We start from the raw sequence: 24,026 nt of genomic DNA on the forward strand, positions 1-24,026 counted from the left end.
AGTCTCGGTCGGCTCATAAACAGTGTCCGGCTCGGCGACTAGTTACTTCTACCTTACAGTACAAGTTATACCATCATGGCGGTTTACCTTTACGGGCCTCAGAGTTGCCTGTGGGCCTTTAAGCCTTTTAGTGAACCGCCATCTTCATGCCTTGGTCTTGGGCTTCTGATGAACCTCTATTTGCGTAACCCGGCCCCTCCTGGATGGCTTACACAAATAGTCATATCCCCAACATTAGGCCCCAGATTGATTTGAACCGGTTCATGTCAATCTTTGAAAACCTTATGAACTGGCCTTTAGTCTTCTGTCTTGCGTGAAAATTGTAACCTGCCGTGACGTCATCCTCTGGCTCCGGGTTAAATCATCGTGACGTCATCTTCAATAAAACTTATATTTTAATTCATCATATCTTCAACGGATCTTTGCCTTTACTGACCCTCCCGAAAATCGAGGCGTCGGGGCCGCTGGATAATGATGTCTTGGTCTCCTCGTTTCTCGCATCGTCTCAGTCGGTCCTCCTTATAAATAGGCGCGACCTAGGTCTTTTTCATTTCCTCCGGTATTCTTCTTCCTCGCACTCCCTCTTCTGCCGCTCGAGCTCCGCCGCCGCCACCGTTGGAAACCTCGTCTTCACCGACTCAGGCCGCTACATCACCCTGTTTTTTGACAAGAGAACAACGGCAACCCTCCGCAGTTCTTCCACATCGGTGAGTTCTCATTCCCCCCTTTCTCAGATCTGCATTAGTACTGTCTTGAGTTCGTCGATGTTCATCATCGCCCAATGCAACCTCCATTAGTTCTTACCTCTAATACCTTGTTCAGATCGTAAAAACCACATAGAACTGCTGCGGAGGATGTTGTGTGCTTATTCTGTATGAAAACAGATCTCATTTCCTTGTTTTGGAAGCCCTCCTTGAGTATATGAACTTCCCTGTACTGTTTTAGGTCTAGAAATGTTCCCTTTCCAGAGCATCTTTGATCCAAAATAATAATTGCAATTTGTGAAACCTGTTTGCTCCACACTTAGCCAAAAACTGTGTCTGTTGACTCTGTTTCAGCCATAGTAGTCCGTGTAACCGGTTTAAGATAATACCGGCTGTCAGCACCGCTTGCCTCTGGCGACTTAAGAAAACCTTAATCATCTTTAATACCTGCAGCTGTTAAACATTATCACATAGTTACCTGTATGTCATTAGGCCCCTTCTTAAGCTGCCATCCTAAATAACCCAATAATGTTTATTCTCCGGGTTATAATAAACCGGAAAATTTCCTTTATCTTGTTGTAGGCTTCAATTTATCCAATGGCACCCAAAGCTGTTAAACCTCCGGTTACCTGCAACTGGGTCCCATCCATTGTTACAGAGAGCAAACTGTCCGAGTTTGTAAAGTCTGGCCATCTGCCCAAGAAGGATGTCATGTCTTATCATGCTCCTGACCCGTCTGAAGAGAAACCTCAACCCAAGGAAGGGGAGGTGATCATTTTTACTGATCACATGAACCGGGGATTTGCTCCTCCCGGTTCAAAATTCTTTAGAGACGTTTTGCATTTCTTTGACTTAAGACCTCAAGACATCGGGCCCAATTCCGTGTCAAATATCTGCAACTTCCAAGTTTTCTATGAGGTCTACCTTGGAGAAGAACCCAACCTACTTTTGTTTAGGGAATTGTTCTATTTGAACCGGCAGAATGAGCAGGCCAATGGGCCCAGTCTGGAGCTTGGTGGCATATCGATTCAAAGCCGGAGAGACTTCCTGTTCCCTTATGCTGAATTGCCGAGTCATCCAAAGGACTGGAACCAGACATGGTTCTACTGCCAAGATACTTCTCCGGCTGGTGAAAACCCGCTGCCCGGCTTCCGTGCATTGCACCTTGAACCTACTCACCCGCTACCGGATAAGTTGACTGCTATTGAACGTCTGCCACTCACCCCCAAGATCAAGAAGATTAAAGTTGTTTTAGGGAACGACTTAGATGGCATTGACCTGGTCCGAGTCTGGGTTGCTTGGAGAATAATTCTGTTAAGCCGCCGCCCCGGCTTAATGTGTAATTATTCAGGCGAGAAAGATGACCATCAGCGTCATAGTCCTGACGACTAACCAGATGACGTAGTGGAAGCTACAACTCAGTCTTTGTTGAAAGAGGGCACAGTGAATAGTAACGCTTTCGGCTTACTACCTTTTTGCAAGAAGAACCCGGCCCCTGCAGTAAGTTTCCAGCTGTCGGGTTATTTTTTATCATGTTATACTGTATTCTTACGCATAACCCTTTATAACCTTTTACAAGAAAATGATAACTTCTGTAAAATCCAATATGATCATGAGGCGGCCAAGAAAGCCAGGGCGGCCAAGAGAGCTGAAACGAAAACCGCCAAGCCCACCACTTCAAGGAAAAGGAAGGCAAGCGCTTCTGAGCTGTTTCAGCTTGATGATTCTGATGATAATGAGGAAGAGGTAACTTTTTAATTTCCCTTTCTCCTTTATCACTACCTTACTGATATTAACCTTCTTTCAGGAAGACATGGGCAACAGCCAACCCATCGAGGAAGAGGTAACTATAATCTCCTCCAACTCCGAGCTTCGGCCACGTCAGAAAATTCGAAGAGTAACCCGGAAAGTAAGATTTTCACACCATTTGCCTTACCAAGATCCCGACTTTCTTTTGAAGCAACAGCAATTTGAAAACCGGAGGCAGACCCAGACCAGCAAGGATGCAGAGCTATCCTCCGGCTTGCCTGACACAACCTGGAAGCGTCGGACTGAGGTTATCTCCAACTTATACCCTTTTTTACCTTTGGCGGGTCTAATCCGTCAACCTCTCAATTCCTCTGACTCCAATTACCAGGATACCTCTCCTTCATCCGGCGAGTCCATGCAATCAAACATGCTAGCTTTTAAGACTGCCCTGGGTAATATCAATTTATTCACCTTATGTTTTTATTTTTTTCATGTTTCTTTACTTATTTCTATGCTTTGCCCACAACATGCAGGTTAAGCCCAGGAAGAAAATCAAGAAGGATAAACCGGCCCAAACCCCTGTGGTGACTGAACCGGAACAGGGTATAGCTGCTCCCGACTCTTCCACACATCAACCGCCGCCTGAGCCGGCTCAAGACATTGCAGCACCAACTTCTGACCCGCTTGCTGAAGATATTCTTGATGGTTATGTTAACCCGGAAGCACCTAGCCCAGTCAAAACGGCTGACCCAGAAGTGGAATTTCTCAAGGCTTAATTCGTTGAGCCGGCCAGGCCCACCATCCTTGCCAAATGCTCGGCTAAATAGGAGTTGCTAGAACGCTGTAAGGCCAAGATGGATATCACCGACTATACTCATTTGAGTATTGGAGAGATCGTCTCGGGCTATATCAACCAGGTGCAAAGCAGCCGTGACCTGGAAATTGACATGGTGAAGCAAATATAGCAAAAATCTGAGGTATGACTTATGCTTCCTTACTTTCAATCATACTTACTGTACCAACCCCCAAGTCTATTGCTTATGAATAAATATGCTGTAGACTTAGAAAAATTGTTAGAGCTGCTTGCCCGGCTTAAAGAAAAATATTTAAACCGGATGTAACACAATACCTTTAACTTGCGATACACATTAGCCCCCAAGTGTCAAGTATCTTTGCTTGCAAAGTATTTGGGACTTAGTATCCAGGACCGTCTTAATAATTTAGAAAGCTTCGGTATACATTAGCCCCCAAGTGTCAAGTATCTTTGCTTGCAAAGTGCTTGGGACTTAATATTATTTACCATAATCTTGACTACTATCCAGTGCAATACAGGCCACCATAAGTCAATTTGAATCGGAGATTGCCGACCTAAAGAACCGCCTGGCAGCCAGGAGATTGAAATTCAAAAGGCTAACTCCAAATTTGAATTCAGCGTCTCTGAACAAGAGAAGCTGAAGAAAAATTTTGAGTCGGAGAAGAAAATTTGGACTGACGAAAAGGCCGGACTGGTGACCCTGGCCGAGACAGCAGAGGCGTCGCTGGCAAATGCAACAGCCGAACTGACCGGCTTACAACGCCAGATATCTCGGATGGTCTCAGCGATCTTTGGTAAGTTATCTTAAGCAAGCATTAAATATTGTAAATATTCCTTCAATTGTTACCTGACGTTTACCTTATACTTACCAATACAGGCCCTAGGAGCACAAACCTCAAGCAGAATATCCTGATCAAATTGAAGGCGGTGTATACTCTAGTAGAACAACTGTACATTGGGTCACAAACGTGCCTTGGCCATTGTAGCCTTATCAAATGATGTGCCCCACCTCTTGCAAGATGTGTTACAACGACTTGCTGTACTTCCTCAACAGATTCAAGAGTTGAGACGGGCCCAAGCAAGAGCCGGAGCAATAGCCACTTTGAGTCGGGCCAAATCCTGGTTACCAAAGCTAGACCCGGCCGACATCGCTCTTGGGTATCCAAGTTTAAAGGAGGATGGCACTCCATTTGATGAAAAGGATTTCACCACCTGCGTGAGGGATATACTCCCTGTGACCACTCAAATTGGAAACGACACTGACCTCACCAAGTATCAGCTGGGTTATGACAAGGAGAATCGGAGAATCCCCATACCGTATTACGACGATGTCAGCTTGATCCCTCCAATCCGTAAGCACACCTTTTCCCCTGAAGTCGACCCAACCGGTTTAATAGATGATGAAGCTGAGTTTGAGGCCTTAAGTGCATTGACTGGGCCTCATCATCCTTCCAGGACAAAGCAGCCGACGGAGAAGCGGAGAAGGATAACCCGGAGGCTTCTAGTCAACCCCTAGAGTAGATTGCCAGGCGCCACCTGCTTATGTCGTTGTAGAAAAACAATGCCGCATCATTCAGACTCGGGGAGTCTTGTAACAGAGTAGAAAATACTTTGAGTTTTGCTATGCCTTTGTGCATGGTTATGGCCCTTAATACTTGCATAAGCCGCCGTCACTATGCACGGTGGGCGCCAACTGTCGTGGAATTATCATGGCAGATGTCCTTTGCAGAAATGTCTTGCACTGCCCTGTGATGCTTACGGCTGCTTTCCGGCTTATATAAGCCAACCCCAGAGGGTAAGTTTAACTCCTGAAAATTGGCACATAAAAGTTCACCTGGTACTTAACAACCTGATGTAACCAATTTTAATCCTGGAGGATTGCAATGTACTCCATTGTATATTCAAGAGGGTCGCAAGATATCCAATGTTGATACTTGTAAAATATGATGAACAAAAGGGTTTCTGATTTGAATACGATCAGTGAACCGTTCCAAAGGGGTTGAGCTAAGATTCGGATACGATCTATTAGCCCCCAGTGGCTGTGGCGATGCCGATCAAGTGGGTATCGACAGCTATGTTCTCTTTGGTTCGAATATGACCTATGTTTGAACAGGAAGCCCCCAAGTGACCATAAGAGTTATTTAATAACGCTGATTCGAATACGATCCATGTCAGACCCAAAGGGGTTAAGCTATGATTCAAATATGATCAAGAAGCCCCCAAGTGGGTTTGGCAGTATGCCGATCAAGTGGGTATCGACCGCTATGTTCTCTTTGGTTTGAATACGACCTATGTTTGAACAGGAAGCCCCCAAGTGATCACGGCTAGATTCAGATATGATCATAAGCCGGACCAAAGGAAAGCTGGATTCAGATATGATCCGCTTCTCCTTAGTTATCTCCACCACCTGACAAAGAAAACACATAAACCTTTTTTGGGACTGGAAAAAAGGACAGAGGTCCTGCTTTATTGCTTTATGTAATATACATAATGTAAATATATACACATTAGAGCCGATGGCTCAAGTATAATAAGGCCGAAGATGAGCGATATTCCACGGCCGACGGGTCTCCTCCTCCGACTTACGTGAGTCTTTGTGCTCCTGAACATCGATAAGGTAGTATGATCCGTTGTTCAGATTCTTGCTGACCACAAAGGGTCCTTCCCAAGGAGGGGATAGCTTGTGCATGTCAGATTGATCCTGGATGAGTCGGAGCACTAAGTCGCCTTCCTGAAAGGTTCTGGACCTAACCCGGCGGCTGTGGTAGCGGCGCAGGTCTTGCTGGTAAATCACCGAGCGGGCTATTGCCAAGTCTCGCTCTTCATCCAACAGGTCAAGTGCGTCTTGCGGAGCTTTTTCGTTGTCTTCCTCAACATAAGCCGCCACACGGGGTGAGTCATGACGGATGTCACTTGGCAGGACCGCCTTTGCTCCATACACCATAAAGAAATGCGTGTAACCCGTAGATCTATTAGGTGTAGTATTGATGCTCCAAAGTACAGAAGGTAACTCCTCCACCTAACAACCCGGCGTCCGCTGCAAGGGGACCAAGAGCCGGGTCTTGATACCCCTCAAGATTTCTTGATTAGCTCGTTCTGCTTGACCATTGGATTGAGGGTGAGCCACAGCTGAAACGTCAAGCCGGATATGCTCTCGTTGACAGAACTCTTCCATAGCTCCTTTGGAGAGGTTAGTGCCATTATCAGTTATGATGCTGTGTGGAAAACCAAAGAAAAAAATCACCTTTTTCATAAACTGGACCGCCGTGGCTGCATCACACTTACTGACTGGCTCCGCCTCCACCCACTTTGTGAACTTGTCAACTGCCACCAAGAGGTGCGTCTTTTTATCCTTAGACCTTTTGAAAGGCCCGACCATATCAAGCCCCCAGACTGCAAACGGCCAAGTAATTGGAATCATCCTCAATTCTTGAGCCGGCACATGGGCTCATCGTGAGAATTTCTGACATCCGTCACATTTACTGACCAGGTCTTCTGCATCAGCATGAGCCGTCAGCCAATAAAACCCATGACGGAAAGCTTTGGCCACAAGAGACTTTGAGCCGGTGTGATGACCACAATCGCCTTCATGAATCTCACGAAGGATCTCCTGACCCTCTGTAGGTGACACGCAACATTGAAACGCTCCAGTGATGCTGCAATGATGTAACTCGCCATTGACAATTGTCATGGACTTGGACCGCCGGGCGATTTTTCTTGCCAAGGTCTCATCTTCAGGCAACTCTCCCCAGGTCATGTAAGCCAAATAAGGCACTGTCCAATCCGGGATAACGTGGAGAGCCGCCACCAGCTGTGCCTCTGGGTCTGGTATTGCCAGATCTTCCTCTGTAGGTAACTTAACAGAAGGATTATGCAAAACATCAAGAAAGGTGTTAGGCGGCACCGGCTTACACTGAGATCCCAGCCGGCTTAAGGCATCAGCCACCTCATTCTTCCTTCGATCAATGTGTTCCACCACATAACCCTTGAAATGTCCAGCCACAACATCGACTTCACAACGGTAAGCCGCCATAAGGGGATCTTTAGAGTCCCACTTGCCTGACACCTGTTGAGCCACAAGGTCTGAGTCTCCCAAGCATCTTACCCGGCTCAAGTTCATCTCTTTGGCCATCCGGAGACCATGGAGTAGGGCCTCTTACTCAGCTGCATTGTTAGTACAAGGAAACATAAGCCGGAGCACATAACAAAATTTGTCACCTCGAGGGGAAGTTAACACGACTCCAGCCCCCGAGCCTTCCAACTGTCTGGACCCATCAAAGTGAATAGTCCAATAAGTGTTATCGGGCTTCTCCTCAGGTGCATGTAGCTCTGTCCAGTCGTTGATGAAATCCACCAAAGCTTGAGATTTAATGGCAGTGTGTGGTACGTACTTCAGACCATGAGGCCCGAGCTCGATGGCCCACTTGGCGACTCGTCCTGTAGCCTCTCTGTTTTGAATAATGTCTCCCAAGGGGGCAGAACTTACCACAGTGATAGGGTGACCTTGGAAGTATTGCTTCAGCTTCCAGCTTGCCATGAACACCCCGTAAACAAGTTTCTGCCAATGAGGATATCTTTGTTTTGACTCGATGAGTACCTCACTGACATAATAAACCGGCCATTGAACCGGATGTTCCTTACCAGCCTCCTTGCGCTCTACCACAATTTCCACATTGATGGCTCGTGAATTAGCAGCCACATATAATAGCAAAGTCTCTTTCTCAATGGGAGCTGCAAGAACTGGCGGCTCAGATAACTGCCTCTTCAAATCCTCAAAAGCAGCATTAGCAGCATTACTCCAGACAAAGGTGTCTGCCTTCTTCATCAGTTGGTACAGCGGTAGGGCCTTCTCACCTAACCGGCTTATGAACCGGCTTAAAGCGGCAACACGACCCGCCAGTCGTGAACATCATTGATACATGCCGGTTTAGCCAAAGAAGTGATTGCCTTAATCTTCTCTGGATGAGCCTCGATGCCCCTGTTTGAGACCAAGAATCCCAAAAGCTTGCCTGCAGGCACACCAAATACACACTTCTCCGGGTTAAGCATCATTTTGTAAACCCGGAGATTGTCAAAGGTTTCTCTGAGATCAGATATCAAGGTTTCCGCCTCTCTGGATTTCACCACTATGTAATCCACATAAGCATGAACATTGCGCCCAATCTGATTGTGGAGACAATTCTGTACACACCGTTGATAAGTCGCCTGGGCACTCTTGAGCCCAAAAGGCATAGACACATAGCAGAAGGCTCCAAACGGAGTGATGAAACCGTCTTCTCCTGGTCCTTAACTGCCATCTTGATCTGATGATAACCAGAGTAAGCATCCAAAAAGCTCAAACGCGCACAATTCCCCGTAGCATCAATGATTTGATCAATACGGGGGAGAGCGAAAGGATCAGCCGGACAAGCCTTATTTAAGTTCGTGTAATCCACACACATCCGCCAGGCGCCGTTTTTCTTAAGCACGAGCACCGGGTTAGCCAACCACTCTGGGTGAAAAACTTCGACAATGAACCCAGCCGCCAAGAGCCGGGCGACCTCTTCTCCTATAGCTTTTCGTCGTTCCTCATTGAATCGCTGCAGAAACTGCCTGACCAGCTTATACTTCGGATCAATATTAAGAATGTGCTCAGCGAGTCCTCTCGGTACACCCGGCATGTCAGAAGGCTTCCATGCAAAGATGTCCCGGTTCTCACGGATGAACTCAATGAGCGTGCTTTCCTATTTAGGATCCAAGTTGGCACTGATGTTGAATTGCTTAGACGAATCGCCCGGAGTAAAATCAACAAGCTTAGTCTCTGCAGCCGATTTAAACTTCATGGCCGGGTCATGCTCTGAAGTCGGCTTCTTGAGGGAGGTCATATCCGCCGGGTCAATGTTATCTTGATGAAATTTGAGCTCCTCTGCTGCACAGACAGACTCGGCATAAGCCGCATCGCCTTCTTTGCATTCCAGGGCCACCTTTCGGCTTCCATGCACAGTGATGGTACCCTTGTAACCCGGCATCTTGAGCTGTAAATAAACATAACACGGCCACGCCATGAACTTGGCATAAGGCGGCCGCCCGAACAAAGCGTGATATGGACTCTTGATTTTTACCACTTCAAAAGTTAACTTTTCCACCCTAGAACCATGCTCGTCTACAAAGGCCACCTCTAGCTCAATCTTACCCACAGGATACGATGACTTACCAGGCACCACTCCATGGAAGACGGTGTTGGAAGTCTTTAAATTCTTGTCAGTTAAGCCCATGCACCGAAAGGTCTCGTAATAGAGGATGTTGATGCTGCTACCTCCATCCATGAGCACCTTAGTAAATTTATAACCACCAACCTGCGGTGCCACTACCAGGGCCAGTTGACCCGGATTATCAACCCGGGGAGGGTGATCCTCCCTGCTCCAGACAATAGGCTGTTCCGACCACCTCATGTAACGAGGGACTGCCGGCTCAACAGAATTCACCGCCCTCCTATGAACTTCCTGATCACGTTTACACAAACTTGTGGTGAACACGTGATACTGCCCACTGTTTAGCTGTTTTGGATGGCTCTGATAACCCGACTGCTGCTGCTGCTGACCTCCTTGACTAGACTGCTGTTGATTATAACCACCCTGGCTTCCCTGAAAACCGGATCCTGAACCGCCGCCCGGGCCATGAAAGCCGCCAGCTCCTGAGCCGCCGCCTGGGCCTTAATTGCCATCAAACGTATTAGAATTCTTGAAAGCCTTCATGATTGCGCAATCCTTCCATAAATGAGTCGCTGGTCGTTCCCGGGTGCCGTGTTTCGGGCAGGGCTCATAGAGTAGTTGCTCAAGAGACGGACCTGACCCGCCAAACCGAGGGGGTGGCTTTCCTTTGCGCTTCTGATTGTTACCCTGTGCATTGGCCACAAATTCCGAGTTACCGTCTGCCTTACGCTTATTGCCTCCTTGACTCGCCGGGTTATGCTGCTGACCCTTTCCATTACCGTTCTTCTTTCCCTTCCCTGTCTTTTCCTCATCAGACGCGGGATCCTTGGTACTATCAGAATTGGCATACTTGACTAAAGCCGCCATCGGCATCCCCATATCGTTGCAATCACGCTTAAGGCGCCCCAGTTTCTGTCTCAGAGGCTCAAAGCGGCTATTCTTCTCCAGCATGAGAACTGCTGAGCCGGCATCCATCTTGTCAGATGAATGTATTATATCTTTGACCCGGCGCACCCAATGAGTCGTAGATTCACCTTCCTCCTGCTTACAATTTGTCAGGTCCACAATCGACATAGACTGCTTGCAAGTGTCCTTAAAGTTCTGGATGAAATGGGCCTTTAGCTCCGCCCATGAACTAATGGAATTGGGTGGCAAACCCTTTAACCAAGAACGGGCCGTTCCGTCCAACATCATGGTGAAGTATTTAGCCATCGCTTCATCACTAACCTCCAGCAGCTCCATGGCCATCTCGTAACTTTCAATCCACGCCCCAGGCTGTAAATCGGCCGTATAATTCGGCACCTTTCGAGGTCCCTTGAAATCCTTGGGCAGACGTACATTACGTAGAGCCGGTACCAGACAAGGAACTCCTCCAGTTCTAGTAGCAACACCCACCTCAACGGAAGTCGTCGGGTAAGCCGGTGTCCTGTTGGGCTGCTAGCTGAGCCGCTAGCTGAGCCGCCCGCTCGTCCTCCTGACGTATCCGATCCTGAACCGGGTTATACCCGCCGGGCTGGTTCCGGCGCTGAGCGCTACTTGACAAGGCCTCTGACTCCATGTGTCTACTGTAACTCGGGCTCCGGTTTTGACGAGGCGGAGCTAACCAGGGCGGAGGAGTTGAGTGAATCCTGTCCCAGCTGTAGGAGTAGGTCTCTTGCTGAGCCAGGGCTGTTTGGACAAGTTCCCTGATCCTCCAGGTTTCCACTGCTGTCGGATCATCACCATCTACTGGGAGAGCCACCAAACGTGCTGATGCTGCGATTAAGTTCTCCATGGGGTTGGAGAAGTGACTCTATGGTATTGGTACGTAATGGGGCGGTGCCATATTGCTGTGAAGAGGCATCGTCACTGGAGGCTGGACTGGGCCTCCCGCTTTGGATGTCATAAACTGATTTGCACCTAGCGGGTTACTTGAGCCAGCCCCGGGTGTAGCAAAGAGATTCCGAGGATCATAAATCTGAGGTAAACAGGACTGAGTTTTCTGATGTCTCCTCCTCATTACCTCATTAGATGCGTTCAAGCTCAACGTGAGCTGAAAGGCCTCTGCCTGAAGTTGCTGCGCCCGTACGTCCAAAGCCGCCCGCTCTGTGGCTAATCTAGTATCTTCATCTGCTAAGGTTTCCTTGGCCCGGGCGATCTCATCGCGAACCTGTGCCACCTCTGCCTCATGCTCAGATTGGTTCACAGGGACGACTGTAGCACTTAACAAGGCCGTAAGTTTATCCATGAGATCCATCAGTACCTGAGCCGGTGAGCGCACAGGGCCTCCTGCCCCGGCTGCTCCTAACCCGGACGTTATCGCTGCTGAGGCCGTAGAATTTTGGCCGGGTTGAGTACCAGCCATGAAGACTCCTGCCCAGTTGGCGACTCTAAGGGGTCCAGAATAGTGCTGCCATCGGAACAGCCCCTAAGCACACCATCTTGAACTTGATACAACGAATCTGTTGAGCCGGCGGACGAATCACCGTCAGAGAGGACGGCCGGCTCACCATCACCTTCAGATCCTTCAGAAAGTTCACCTCCGTGGATGCAACCCACAAAGGCACGCTTCACGACGGGTTGAGCTCGGGCGGGTTTCGCACGCTGAGCCGTCTCGACGAGGTCGGTGCAGCTGTCCGGCTCAGGGCCCGGCTCACCAATCCGGCCGATGAAGACGTGAATTCCGCCAAAGGGGACCCGGTACCTGTACTCAATTGAGCCGGCGTCGGGGCCCCAGCCTTCGTCGTCGATGTAGATCTTGCCGCGACGACTCTTGGTCATCCGGCCAATTGCGTATCCCTTGAGCCCTTCGAAGCTGCCCTTCAAGAAGTCAAATCCACCATGCGCTGGCCCCACGGTGGGCGCCAACTGTCGTGGAATTATCACGGCATATGTCCTTTTGCAAGGACTTAATCGTGGAGCCATCGCAACTAGGAAGCTTAAAGGGGTTAATCGGGACAAGGACACGCGAGGTTTATACTAGTTCAGCCCCTTACGGTGAAGGAAGGCCTACTCTAGTTGGGTTGGAATTGCTTGAGGTTTCGATGACCAGGGAGCGAGATACGCTATGCCTGGATCTCGATCAGTTGTTTCTCACCCTAAGCCGCTGGCGGGTCGTCCCCTTATATACACGGGTTGACGCCCTGCGGCCTACAGAGTCCCGGCCGGCTCATAAACAGTGTTCGGCTTGGTGACTAGTTACTTCTACCTTATAGTACAAGTTATACCATCATGGCGGTTTATCTTTACGGGCCTCAGAGTCGCCTGTGGGCCTTTAAGCCTTTTAGTGAACCGCCATCTTCATGCCTTGGTCTTGGGCTTCTGATGAACCTCTATTTGCGTAACCCGGCCCCTCCTGGATGGCTTACACAAATAGTCATATCCCCAACAGGAGGGGTGTGGCGTATCGCAAAACGGACGAAACAGACTTGTGTTAGAGCGCTACGGTCGAAACGGGGGTCCTGTTCATCGGGAGGGGTGTGGCGTACCGCAAAACGGGACTCCACGGGATACTATTCATCTGCACCATCGACCCCCTCTAGCCTCCACGAGCTACTGTTCATCCACCATCGACCTCCTCCAGTCTCCACCTGCGACTGTTCATCCACGGGCTCCTGTTCATTCAGCCACCACCGCGCGCTACTCCACCAGCTTCTGTTCAACCAGCCCTCTCCACGGGCTCCTGTTCAACCACCCCTCCACGGGCTACTGTTCATCCTGCCCTCCACCGTATACTGTTCATCCTGCCCTCCATGGGGTGGTCCTGTTCATCCAGCCCTCCACAGGGTCTTGTTCAACCAGCCCCAATCGGCTCGATCTATCAGGGTCCTGTTCATCCAGAGGCAACACCACGGGGTCCTGTTTATCCACCCCCACCGGGAACTGTTCATCCAACCCCCCCTGCAACGCTCACTCTTCATCCAGAGGCAGCATCGATCGGCTTCAGTTAGCAGCAGTAGCGAAGGACTCGCTCGATCGGGTTCAGTTAACAGCCATCGATCGATCGCTCGGGTTCAGTAATGCGTAGCCTGCAGTGCAATTGCTCGGGTTCAGTTAGAGCCCAACGCCTCGCTCGGGTTCAGTTAGAGCCAACGCCTTGCACACAAGCGCACACGTGTACGAGAGAAGCATGCATCACTCGGCCCCCGACCTCCCACCGTAACCGGGAACTCCTCGAAATTTTCCTCCCCCTCGGTTCTACTACGGTTTTTTCCGTCATGGACGGCCCAAAGAATGTCATGCAGCTGCGTCTCCGGCCCGCCCAGGACGAAAAGCCCATTTTCTGTCATGATTTTTTGTCATAGATGTAGGAGCCCACCACATCTATGATGATACCGGGTTTTGTCACAATTATCGTCATAGAAGTGTCATATGTATGACAGAATTTTTTTTCGTTCGGCCCAAAATGTCACAGATGTGTCTTTTTTTGTAGTGGTAGGGTCCACTGCTATACCTTCTCCTGATATAACATGTCCAAGAAATCCAACTTCCTTCAACCAAAACTCACATTTGCTAAACTTGGCATATAACTGATGTCCCCTGAGCTTCTCAAGAACCAAATGCAAATGTTCCTTGTGTTCCTCTTAATCCTTTGAGTATACCAAGATATCATCAATGAACACCACAACAAACTTATCCAAGAACTCCATGAACACCTTATTCATCATACTCATGAAATATGCAGGGGCATTAGTCAATCCAAATGACATAACCGTGTACTCATATAGCCCATACCTTGTGGTAAAAGCTGTCTTAGGTATATCCTTTTCTCAAATCTTCAGCTAGTGATATCCTGATCGCAGATCGATCTTCGAAAACACTTTAGCTCCTTGCAGCTGGTCAAACAGATCATTGATCATCGGCAGTGGGTACTTGTTCTTGATTGTCACTCCACTCAATGACCGATAATCAACAACCATTCTCAGAGACTTATCATTCTTCTCAACCAATAGAACTGGGGCTCCCCATGGTGATGAACTTTGTTGAATGTAACCTTTCTCCAATAACTCCTTAATATGTTTCTTGATCTCCTCCAGATCATTCGCGGGCATCTGGTATGGTCTCTTTGATATAGGCCCGGTGCCTGGCAACAACTCTATCAAAAACTCTATGTCTCGATCTGGCAGCATGCCTGGTAACTCCTCTGGAAATACATCTGGGTAATACTTCACAACAGGCACTTCCTGCTGAACAACTCCCATGAGAGAATTTACTTGGGTTCTCCTTGGCACATGCCTGGATACATACTTGATCCTTTTTCCCTTCGGGGTGGTAAGTAGAATTGACTTACAGGAACAATCGATGTTTCCTCCGTACATCGACATCTAATCCATTCCTAGTACCACATCCAATCCTTGCAACTCCGGAATTATAATGTCAGAGGGGAAAACATGACTACCTATGGTTAATGGCATCTGAAAGCATCCACTGCTTGCCATATACTCGGCTCCGGGTGAGGTTACTAGCATAGGTGTCTTCAGAACTTTAGTGGGTAACTTATACGTATCCACAAATCCGCTTGATATGTATGAATGCGATGCACCAGTATCAAAAAGAACGATTGCGGTAAATGACTTAACTAAAAACTTACCGATAAATACATCTGGTTGTTCTTCAACCTCCTCCACGTTCACGTGGTTCACTTGTCCTTTGTTAAATGGATTGGGCTTCTTCCCAAAGCTCCCATTACCATTTCCGTTCTTCGCTTCAGGGCATTCAGTGGCATAGTGTCTAGTATTCCCGCACTTTAAACAAGTAACGTGGCTTAGGTCCCTCTTGGCGGGTGTGGCTGGATTGGAGCGGTTCTGATTGCTGCTTGCTCCATTCACATTCCCATTCTTTGATCCATTATGATTATGAGAACTTCCTCCATTGTGAGTGTGGCCTCCATGGTTATGGGTAAGCCCTCCCGAGTTCGGGCTAAAGCGAGGCTTCTGCTGAGCTCCTGAATTGTACTTCCCTTGTCCATATTTCCTCTTGCGACTCTCTATCTGCTGCTGCTTCTCTTCGATCATGAGAGCTTTATCTACCAACTCCTGGTAGTTGTTAAATGTGGCCACCATTAACTGCATACTCATCTCATCATTCAGCCCTTCCATAAACTTCTCCTGCTTTGCGGCATCTGTGGCCACATCATCTGGAGCATAGCGGGATAACTTACTAAACTCCTCCACGTACTGGCCTACAGTACGGTTCCCTTGGCGTAAGTTGTGAAACTCACGCTTCTTCATGCTCATAGCTCAAGTGGATACGTGGGCTGTGCGGAATGCTTGCTGAAACTACTCCCAAGTGACATTGGCTATAGGAAAAGTGACTGTGTAATTCCCCCACCATGCGGCTATGGGTCCATCCAATTGGTGTGCGGCAAAAATGCACCTTCTCAGCATCCGTGCAACCGGCAGTGGTTAACTCCCTTCCAATCCTACGCAGCCAATCATCAGCAACTATTGGCTCGGTGCTACTGGAAAACACTGGTGGCTGCAACCTCAGAAAGCGGGCTAAGTTGTCAACTGTGGTGGTGGCGGAGGGTTGTTGTTGTTGTTTTTGTTGCCTTGGTTCTGAACTAGCACCTACATCAATGTATTCTGCTGCTGGATCAACTGAGTGAGCTCCGGTGGGAAGGCAAACCAGGGGTCACGTCTCAGAGGCATCTGATGGGTTTAGAGGGAAGAGATTAGAATAGAATGAGGTCTAATGAGAGAACACTACCCATCTTCACATTAGAGAAACACAATCATATCATATCACTCACTCAATCAATCAAAGGCATACAATCGGTCTAACTATCGTTACAGTGCTCGGACTACTAATATTTACATGGGGGAGTACTACTAATAGTATGGTGGTCTACTAGAAATTTTGATCGGTGGAAGACACCATGATATCCGCTCCAGCTTCGTCTTCATAGTCATCATCACTACTATCAGGGTCGGAGTCGGTGTCGTCGATGATGATGTAGTCTTCAGAACGAATCTCCTTAGGTTCGTCGTCTTCTCCTCCTGGCGCAGGGTCTCCCATGAAAACTCCTAGCTTCCTTGTCATGTCGTCATTCTTCTCCACAAGTATCATCATTTCCTCCTCATATCCATCGCGTGTAGACTTAAGCTCTTCTTCTAGCTCTATGATCCTGATCATCGCCTTCTTCAAATCTATCATGCTTGCGCACATCTGGTTCTCCTGGTGACGAATGGAATGGTTTAATTCCTGGATGAATGCTGCAATGGACATGTCCTTCCTGGTGCTGATCATCTCCCATTGCTCATCTCGGCGCCCACATATCTGGTAGATAGTGTCCTTAAGCTCTTTGTGGTAAACTTCACCGATGCATCCCATAGCAATGTGGGCTCCTGTCGGTGTCAAAACCGGTGGATCTCGGGTAGTGGGTCCCGAACTGTGCGTCTAAGGCGGATGGTATCAGGAGGCAGGGAACACGATGTTTTACCCAGGTTCAGGCCCTCTTGATGGAGGTAAAACCCTACGTCTTGCTTGATTTATTCTTGATGATATGAGTATTACAAGAGTTGATCTACCACGAGATCGGAGAGGCTAAACCCTAGAAGCTAGCCTATGGTATGATTGTATGTTGTCCTACGGACTAAAACCCTCTGTTTTATATAGACACCTGAGGGGGCTAGGGTTACATAAGGTCGGTTACAAAGGAGGGGATACCCATATCCATACTGCCTAGCTTGCCTTCCACGCCAAGTAGAGTCCTATCCGGACACGGGACGAAGTCTTCTATCTTGTATCTTCATAGTCCAACAGTCCGACCAAAGGATATAGTCCGGCGTCCGGAGACCCCCTAATCAAGGACTCCCTCAGTAGCCCCTAAATCAGGCTTCAATAACGATGAGTCCGGCGCGCAGTGTCGTCTTCGGCATTGCAAGGCGGGTTCCTCCTCCGGATACACCAGAGAAGAGTTCGAATAAAAGGATAGTGTCCGACACTGCAAAATAAGTTCCACATACCACCATAGAGAGAATAATATTTCCACAAATCTAATTTGCTGACACGTTTTGGCAACATGACATCATGCCATGGCGCGGTGATCATTCAAACCGTTTTTCTAGCCACGCACATAACGCGAGGCAGTTTCTTGACACGTCTTGTCAAAGCAAAGATCGTGTCCCCCTTATTACGGGATTCTCATCAATACGGGTGTGGGTAACCCAACCGCGCCATCAATTACGGCGCTTGGGGGATAAGCGAGTTTTACCAAGCTAGTGGGGGCGCATAGTTTCGGCCGCCCTTATAAGGGGATAAGGGTTAACCTTTCTCTACCCACGCCTTCTTCCTACTTGCTCATCCATTCTTGCGCACTCGAGCTCCAACGCCCAAGTCCACATCCTTCCCCTCAACCTTCTCCAAACATGTCCAGATCGGGAGGCAAATGGATGGCTTCCTCCGTTATGGAGGGACACATCAAGAAGCTGCGCGGAGCCGGATACTTAGCCGCGAATATCGCGCATGGCTGCCCGCTGCGGGGCAGATCGTTCCTACCCCGGAACCTCACGAGAGGGTAGTTTTCCTCCACCACTTCCTCCGCGGACTGGGGTTTCCCCTCCATCCATTCGTCCGCGGTCTCATGTTCTACTACGGGCTGGACTTCCATGATCTGTCCCCAAACTTCATCCTCAACATTTCGGCATTCATCGTCATGTGTGAGGCTTTCCTCCGCATCCGGCCCCACTTCGGCCTGTGGTTAAAGACCTTCAATATCAAGCCGAAGGTGGTGGGAGGCCAACAAGCGGAATGCGGCGGAGCCATGGTGGGCAAGATGCCCAATGTTACATGGCCTAAAGGCTTCTTCGTGGAGACCATAAAGGGGTGGCAATCGGCGTGGTTCTACATCACCGAGCCGAGCGACACCCACTGGGTGGTGGCCCCCGAGTTTTGATTCGGAATCCCCACACGGCTCACCTCCTGGAAAGAGAAGGGCCTATCATGGGGTTCATCGGTGGAGCTGGACGGACTCCAGAAATGTATCTGCAATATGGCAAGCAAGAAGATCAAGCTTGTCAACATAGTCCAGGTCATGCTCATCCGTCGGATCCTCCCGTGTCAACAACGGGATTTCATCTTGTGGGAGTTCGACCAGGCCCAGCACCAGACTCTGAGCGAGCTCTTCGACACGACGCACAAGGACGTCTGGAGGGTGTTGTTCAAGGGCGCTGAGGTCCCTCCCTCTCTCACCGAGGACCGCAGGCTAAGCGTGAAGCGCCTAGCACATTCGGTGAGCTCTATACATCTGGTAGGATATTTATTTCCCCTAGCTTAACCATGTGCGGGGTCTGAGCTCCATGCCTTTGACAGGACTGGGTGGAGACGTCGGGGCAGATTAACTGTCCGGCCCCTCTGCCCGAAGACACTGCGGACGCTCTCCTGACGGAGATGCTGACTCCGGTTCCTTACAAGGTGCCGGAGTAGACCAAGAAGGCCAAGGGAACCCGAAAGAGTTCCCGACGCCAGGTGTTATCGGACTCATCGTTCGATAACTCTGCGACGCACTCCTCCCCCGAAGACGAGGAGGAAGATGAAGATGATCCCCTTTAGTCGGGGGAGACAAGAAAAGGAAGGTCGCCCCGACCGGGGGGAGGGGGGGGGCAAAAGGTCCAAGAAGGGGAGGACCCTCCTTCCGGACTACTCCACCACCGCTGCCGAAGGCGAAAACGAGTGGCTGCTCAGGGCCAAGCCCCTGGGGAAGTCGTAAGTATTCGGATACCAGAGTAACTCATAGCATACCTTTGTCGCACTGCTTCCCCTAACGCCGAATATGATTATGCAGACCGCCCCAAGCCCGTATCGACGTATCTTCGTCGGTTGGCTACTTGGACTCGTCGGATATGGATAGCGATCCACTTCCGACCGCCACCTCCCCTTGCCCTATGGACAATGCCGAGGTATTGTCTCAAGAGGCACAGGATCGAGGGGAGACAATCCCAGAGGCGCCTCAAGGCGACCTTACGGACTCCAGGAGCAGAGGGAGTAAGGCTCCCGAGGGCTCCGAGTTCGGCCCTCAGCCGAACACCGCGTCGGAACCCCCAGTGGTTCTGGACTCGGGCAGGTGGCCTTCTTCCAAAAGGGGCAAGACGCTTGTGCCGGTGACCTCTATCCATCCAGGGGCACCGGACAATCTGCTGGGAGCACTTCGCAGCGCTTCCATCGACGAAGTGCACCGCACTATTATGAGTGTGGTGATCCAGAAGGTTCAGTCCGCCAAGAGCTTTGAGGTAAGTATTTGAAATATAGGAAAAATATTACCGCATAGACAGTAGCCCCTGATGCTCTGTTCGGTGTTCACAAAGAAAAGTCGAATAGAGGATCAAACAATATCGCAGGAGTCTAATAGAAGTATGTCTATATGCGTATGCAGGCTTCGCTGCTAGCCTCTGCCGCACTGACTGCGGAGGTTGCCACACTGAAGCAGGACCTCAAAGGGTCCAAGGAAGAGCTCGGCCTTGCCAAGAGACAGCTCGAGGAGAACAAAGGTAAGTAGTACCTAGTCTATGGATATATATAAAAAGAATGAGATTGCAAAATGACAGGATCATCGTAAATTTGCCAGGGGCCACGAACGAGGTGGCGACCCTGAAGCAAGCGCTATCCGAGGCCGAAAACAAAGCGGCCCAGGAGCGCACCGGGCGGGAAAAACAAGAGGCACGGGTGGGCGAGATGCAGCAAGAGCTCCAGGCTCTCATGACGAAGCACGAGGTGTTGGAGCTTGACTTGAAGACGCGAGAGTCCGAGCTTGCCACAACCCTTGAGAGTGCAAAGGGTGCCAAAGCTGAAGCCCAAAAAGCTCTCCAGGAGATTAATGCGATAAAGAAGATAGCGGCGGGTAAGGCATTCTATATGCAAAGCAAGCATGTGAAAGTAAATTACTTGTTACTTACCCGAATCCGGAGCTCTCCAGGAGCATTCGCAGATTTGCCCCGCAGCGTGTCGGATGCCGCACAGTTTTACCAGGCCGAGGAGGGAAGCTCAACGAAGAAACTATTCTGGTCTCAGTATACTGGGACCAAACACCCGATGCCTCTGAGCGACCAGCTGAAGCAACTGGTTGAGCTGCACAAGGCGGCCGAACAGGCCATGAAGGGCTTTATAGTCCGGATGTGGCCTGGTGACGCCCTTCACAATAGCTACTTCGGCCTGGTGAGGCGGCTTGTGGATGCCTGCCCACGGCTGGAAATCATCAAACGGTCCGTCTGCATCGAAGGTGCACGCCGGGCTTTCGCCCGTGCGAAGGTGCACTGGGCCAAGATGGACGCTGTGAAGCTGGTGAAGGAAGGGCCGCCGCAGGGCAAGGAGCATCGCCACCCCGAGATGTATTATGAGGATGTCCTGAAGGGTGCACGTCTTGTAGCGGACGAGTGTGCGAAAGATGTAATATTTGAGTAAACTTGCTCGTGTAATCATTTATTATGAAAACTTGTTCATATGCGCTATGCAACGCTTGTTTGAATTCAAAATATTGCCTTCTGTTCGGCTGTTTATCAAATCTGAGAGATAGCTAGTCGTCGGCTTCTGCCCCCATGCCACGAGTGCTGGGGTGTTCGGGATAAACTTGAGCACTCTTGTTCCCATTGTTGGGTCCTTCGAGGGAGGTGCTCAACACAACGAACAAGACAATCGGACTATAATGTGTTATCACTCTCACTTAGCCATAGAATTCTATAATTTTAAATTTCGGCGAAGCCCCTAGTATTCAGAAGGCCGAATTTGGGGCGCGATACACGCCTTAAGCTGGACAGGGCCGACTCCTCACTCTAAGCGGCATAAGTCTTTAGGGACTTGAAACCTCGCGAACAACGACCAGTCTCTCGCCTTATCATGACAGTCAGTTTTAGCTTTCTCTACTGAGGTGCTTAGCCCAGCATAACCGGGGCACAATCGCAGTAGTTCTCCCAGTGCTACCTTAGCCGATATAGCGGAACGTAAGGTACCAAAACATGGGAGCCGGGCAAAACCAACTATTGACCCAAGACATGATTCGGAACTGATGCATATAATGCTATAAGTTCGGGGTGCCGCACTGTCGAAAGTGTTCGGACTTCTCACGCCGTATTATGGGGTATGCTTAAGCCCCTAGCGTATTGGCCGTACCAGAGTGTACGGATGCTAGATGTCATGAATGAATATATATATATATATATATATATATAGAAAGGAAGAATGCAATAATAGTTTTAATGCTATGCATTGTTTATTCAAAAAGGTGCATTAAAGCACAATGATACAAGTAGTGTGATAAGCAAAAAGTAGGACTATTTGACATGTCCCTTCCAAGGGCAAGCTGAGGAATAGTATTAAAGCAAATATTTCACTCGTTATGGTAATCCACCTGGGAGTTCCGTGGTGTGGCGTAGCTTTCTGCCTCCTTGGTTGCTGCATCATGTGTTCGACAATCATGCTACCGGACAGGGTTTCCAGAGATTAAAGTCCTGAAAGAGAAAAATAACAAAGGAGGAAGCCCCTGGTGCAGTTTAAGCCACGACTTGGAGCATGCCGCAGTCGTGCCCCTCTCCCTGCCTGTGCCCATGGTATTTTTAATGCGTAATTATGTACGCGTGGCACGGATTTTGCCGTTTGGCTGGGACCGGTGTGGGGGGCACATTACTATGCGAGCTCGGAACGTGTTAGGCGGTCCTGTTGCCAATTACTCCAGGCGCGCTTGAAGGTGTCCGGGTCCTTAATCGCCGAACTAGCGGATTGCCTTAAGAGGCTGCTTTGCGCTTCTGCTGCGAGGGCCGCAGTGTGCTCCTCCGTGCGGAGAGAGCGCTCTGTGTTTCCATTGACTGTGATGACCCCCCGAGGTCTCGACATCTTGAGCTTGAGATATGCATAATGCGGTACCGCATTGAATCTCGCAAATGTGGTTCGCCCGAGGAGTGCATGGTAGCCACTGTAGAATGGGACTATGTCTAAGATTAACTCTTCACTTCGGAAGTTATCCGGGGATCCGAAGACCACTTCCAGTGTGACTGAGCCTGTGCAATGGGCCTCTACACCTGGTATGACACCTTTAAAGGTTGTTTTTGTGGGTTTGATCCTTGAGGGGTCTATACCCATTTTGCGCACTGTGTCCTAATAAAGCAGGTCCAGGCTGCTGCCGCCATCTATTAGGACTCGAGTGAGGTGAAATCTGTCAATGATTGGGCCTAAGACCAGTGCGGCAAATCCGCCATGACGGATACTAGTGGGGTGGTCCCTGCGATCGAAGGTGATCGGACTGGAGGACCATGGGTTGAACTTTGGGGCGACTGGCTCCAATGCATATACGTCCCTGCGCGCACGCTTCCGCTCCCTCTTGGGGATGTGGGTTGCGTATATCATGTTCACCGTCCACACTTGTGGGGGAACCTCTTCTGTCCTCCGGTGTTCGGCTGCCGGGGCTCCTCATCGTCATCGCTATGTAACCCCTTATCTTTGTTTTCGGCGTTTAACTTGCCGGCCTGCTTGAACACCAAACAATCCCTGTTGGTGTGGTTGGTTGGCTTGTCAGGGGTGCCGTGTATTTGGCACGAGCGATCGAGTATACGGTCCAAACTGGACGGGCCCAGAGTGCTTCTTTTGAATGGCTTTTTCCGCTGACCAGGTTTAGAGCCTTTGAATCTGGCATTGACTGCCGTATCCTCGGTATTGTTGCTGTTAATGCAGCACTTATGCTTGTTGCGACGTGACCTGCCATTGCCATCCTTGGTATTTGAAGTACCATGGTTCTCTGATATGTTATTGTTGCAAGCCAGCCAGTTGTCTTCTACCGCACAAAAGCGGGTCATGAGTGTCGTGAGGGCTGCCATAGATTTCGGCTTTTCCTGGCCAAGGTGCCGGGCGAGCCGCTCGTCGCAGATGTTGTGCTTAAAAGCTGCTAGGGTCTCTGCATCCGGACAGTCGATGATTTGATTTTCCTTTGTTAGGAACCGTGTCCAGAATTGCCTGGCCGATTCTTCTGGCTGCTGAATTATGTGGCTCAAGTCATCGGCATCTAGTGTTCGCACGTAAGTGCCCTGGAAATTGTCAATGAATGCGGCTTCCAGATCCTCCCAACAGCCAATGGACTCTGCTGGCAAGCTATTGAGCCAATGCCGAGTTGGTCCTTTGAGCTTGAGTGGGAGGTATTTAATGGCGTGTAGATCATCACCACGGGCCATGTGGATATGCAGGAGGAAATCCTCGATCCATACCGTAGGATCTGTTGTGCCGTCGTATGATTCAATATTTACGGGTTAGAAACCCTCTGGGATATGATGATCCATTACTTCGTCTGTGAAGCATAGGGGGTGTGCGGCGCCTCTGTACTGGGCTATATCGCGACGCAGCTCAAATGAGTCCTGCGCGCAGTGTTCGGCCCGGCCGGACTTACTTTTATTGTATCCGGTGTGATTATTATCATCTCGCATAGTGGCGCGCGCTCGTGATCCGTAGATCGATTTTGCGTGTTTTGCTTTGTCCTCCAATACGTCTCGCAGGTCTGGCGTATTTCCCCATGCCTTTTTATTTGAATGGCGTCGGGGTGCGGGCTGAGCTTTTGGCTGGAATGCCTCTCTGTCGCGGGCACGAGGTGGCCGATCAACCGCGTCATACACCGGG

This window comes from Triticum dicoccoides, chromosome 7A, assembly GCF_002162155.2.
Source record: "Triticum dicoccoides isolate Atlit2015 ecotype Zavitan chromosome 7A, WEW_v2.0, whole genome shotgun sequence".
NCBI classification, from domain to species: domain Eukaryota; kingdom Viridiplantae; phylum Streptophyta; class Magnoliopsida; order Poales; family Poaceae; genus Triticum; species Triticum dicoccoides.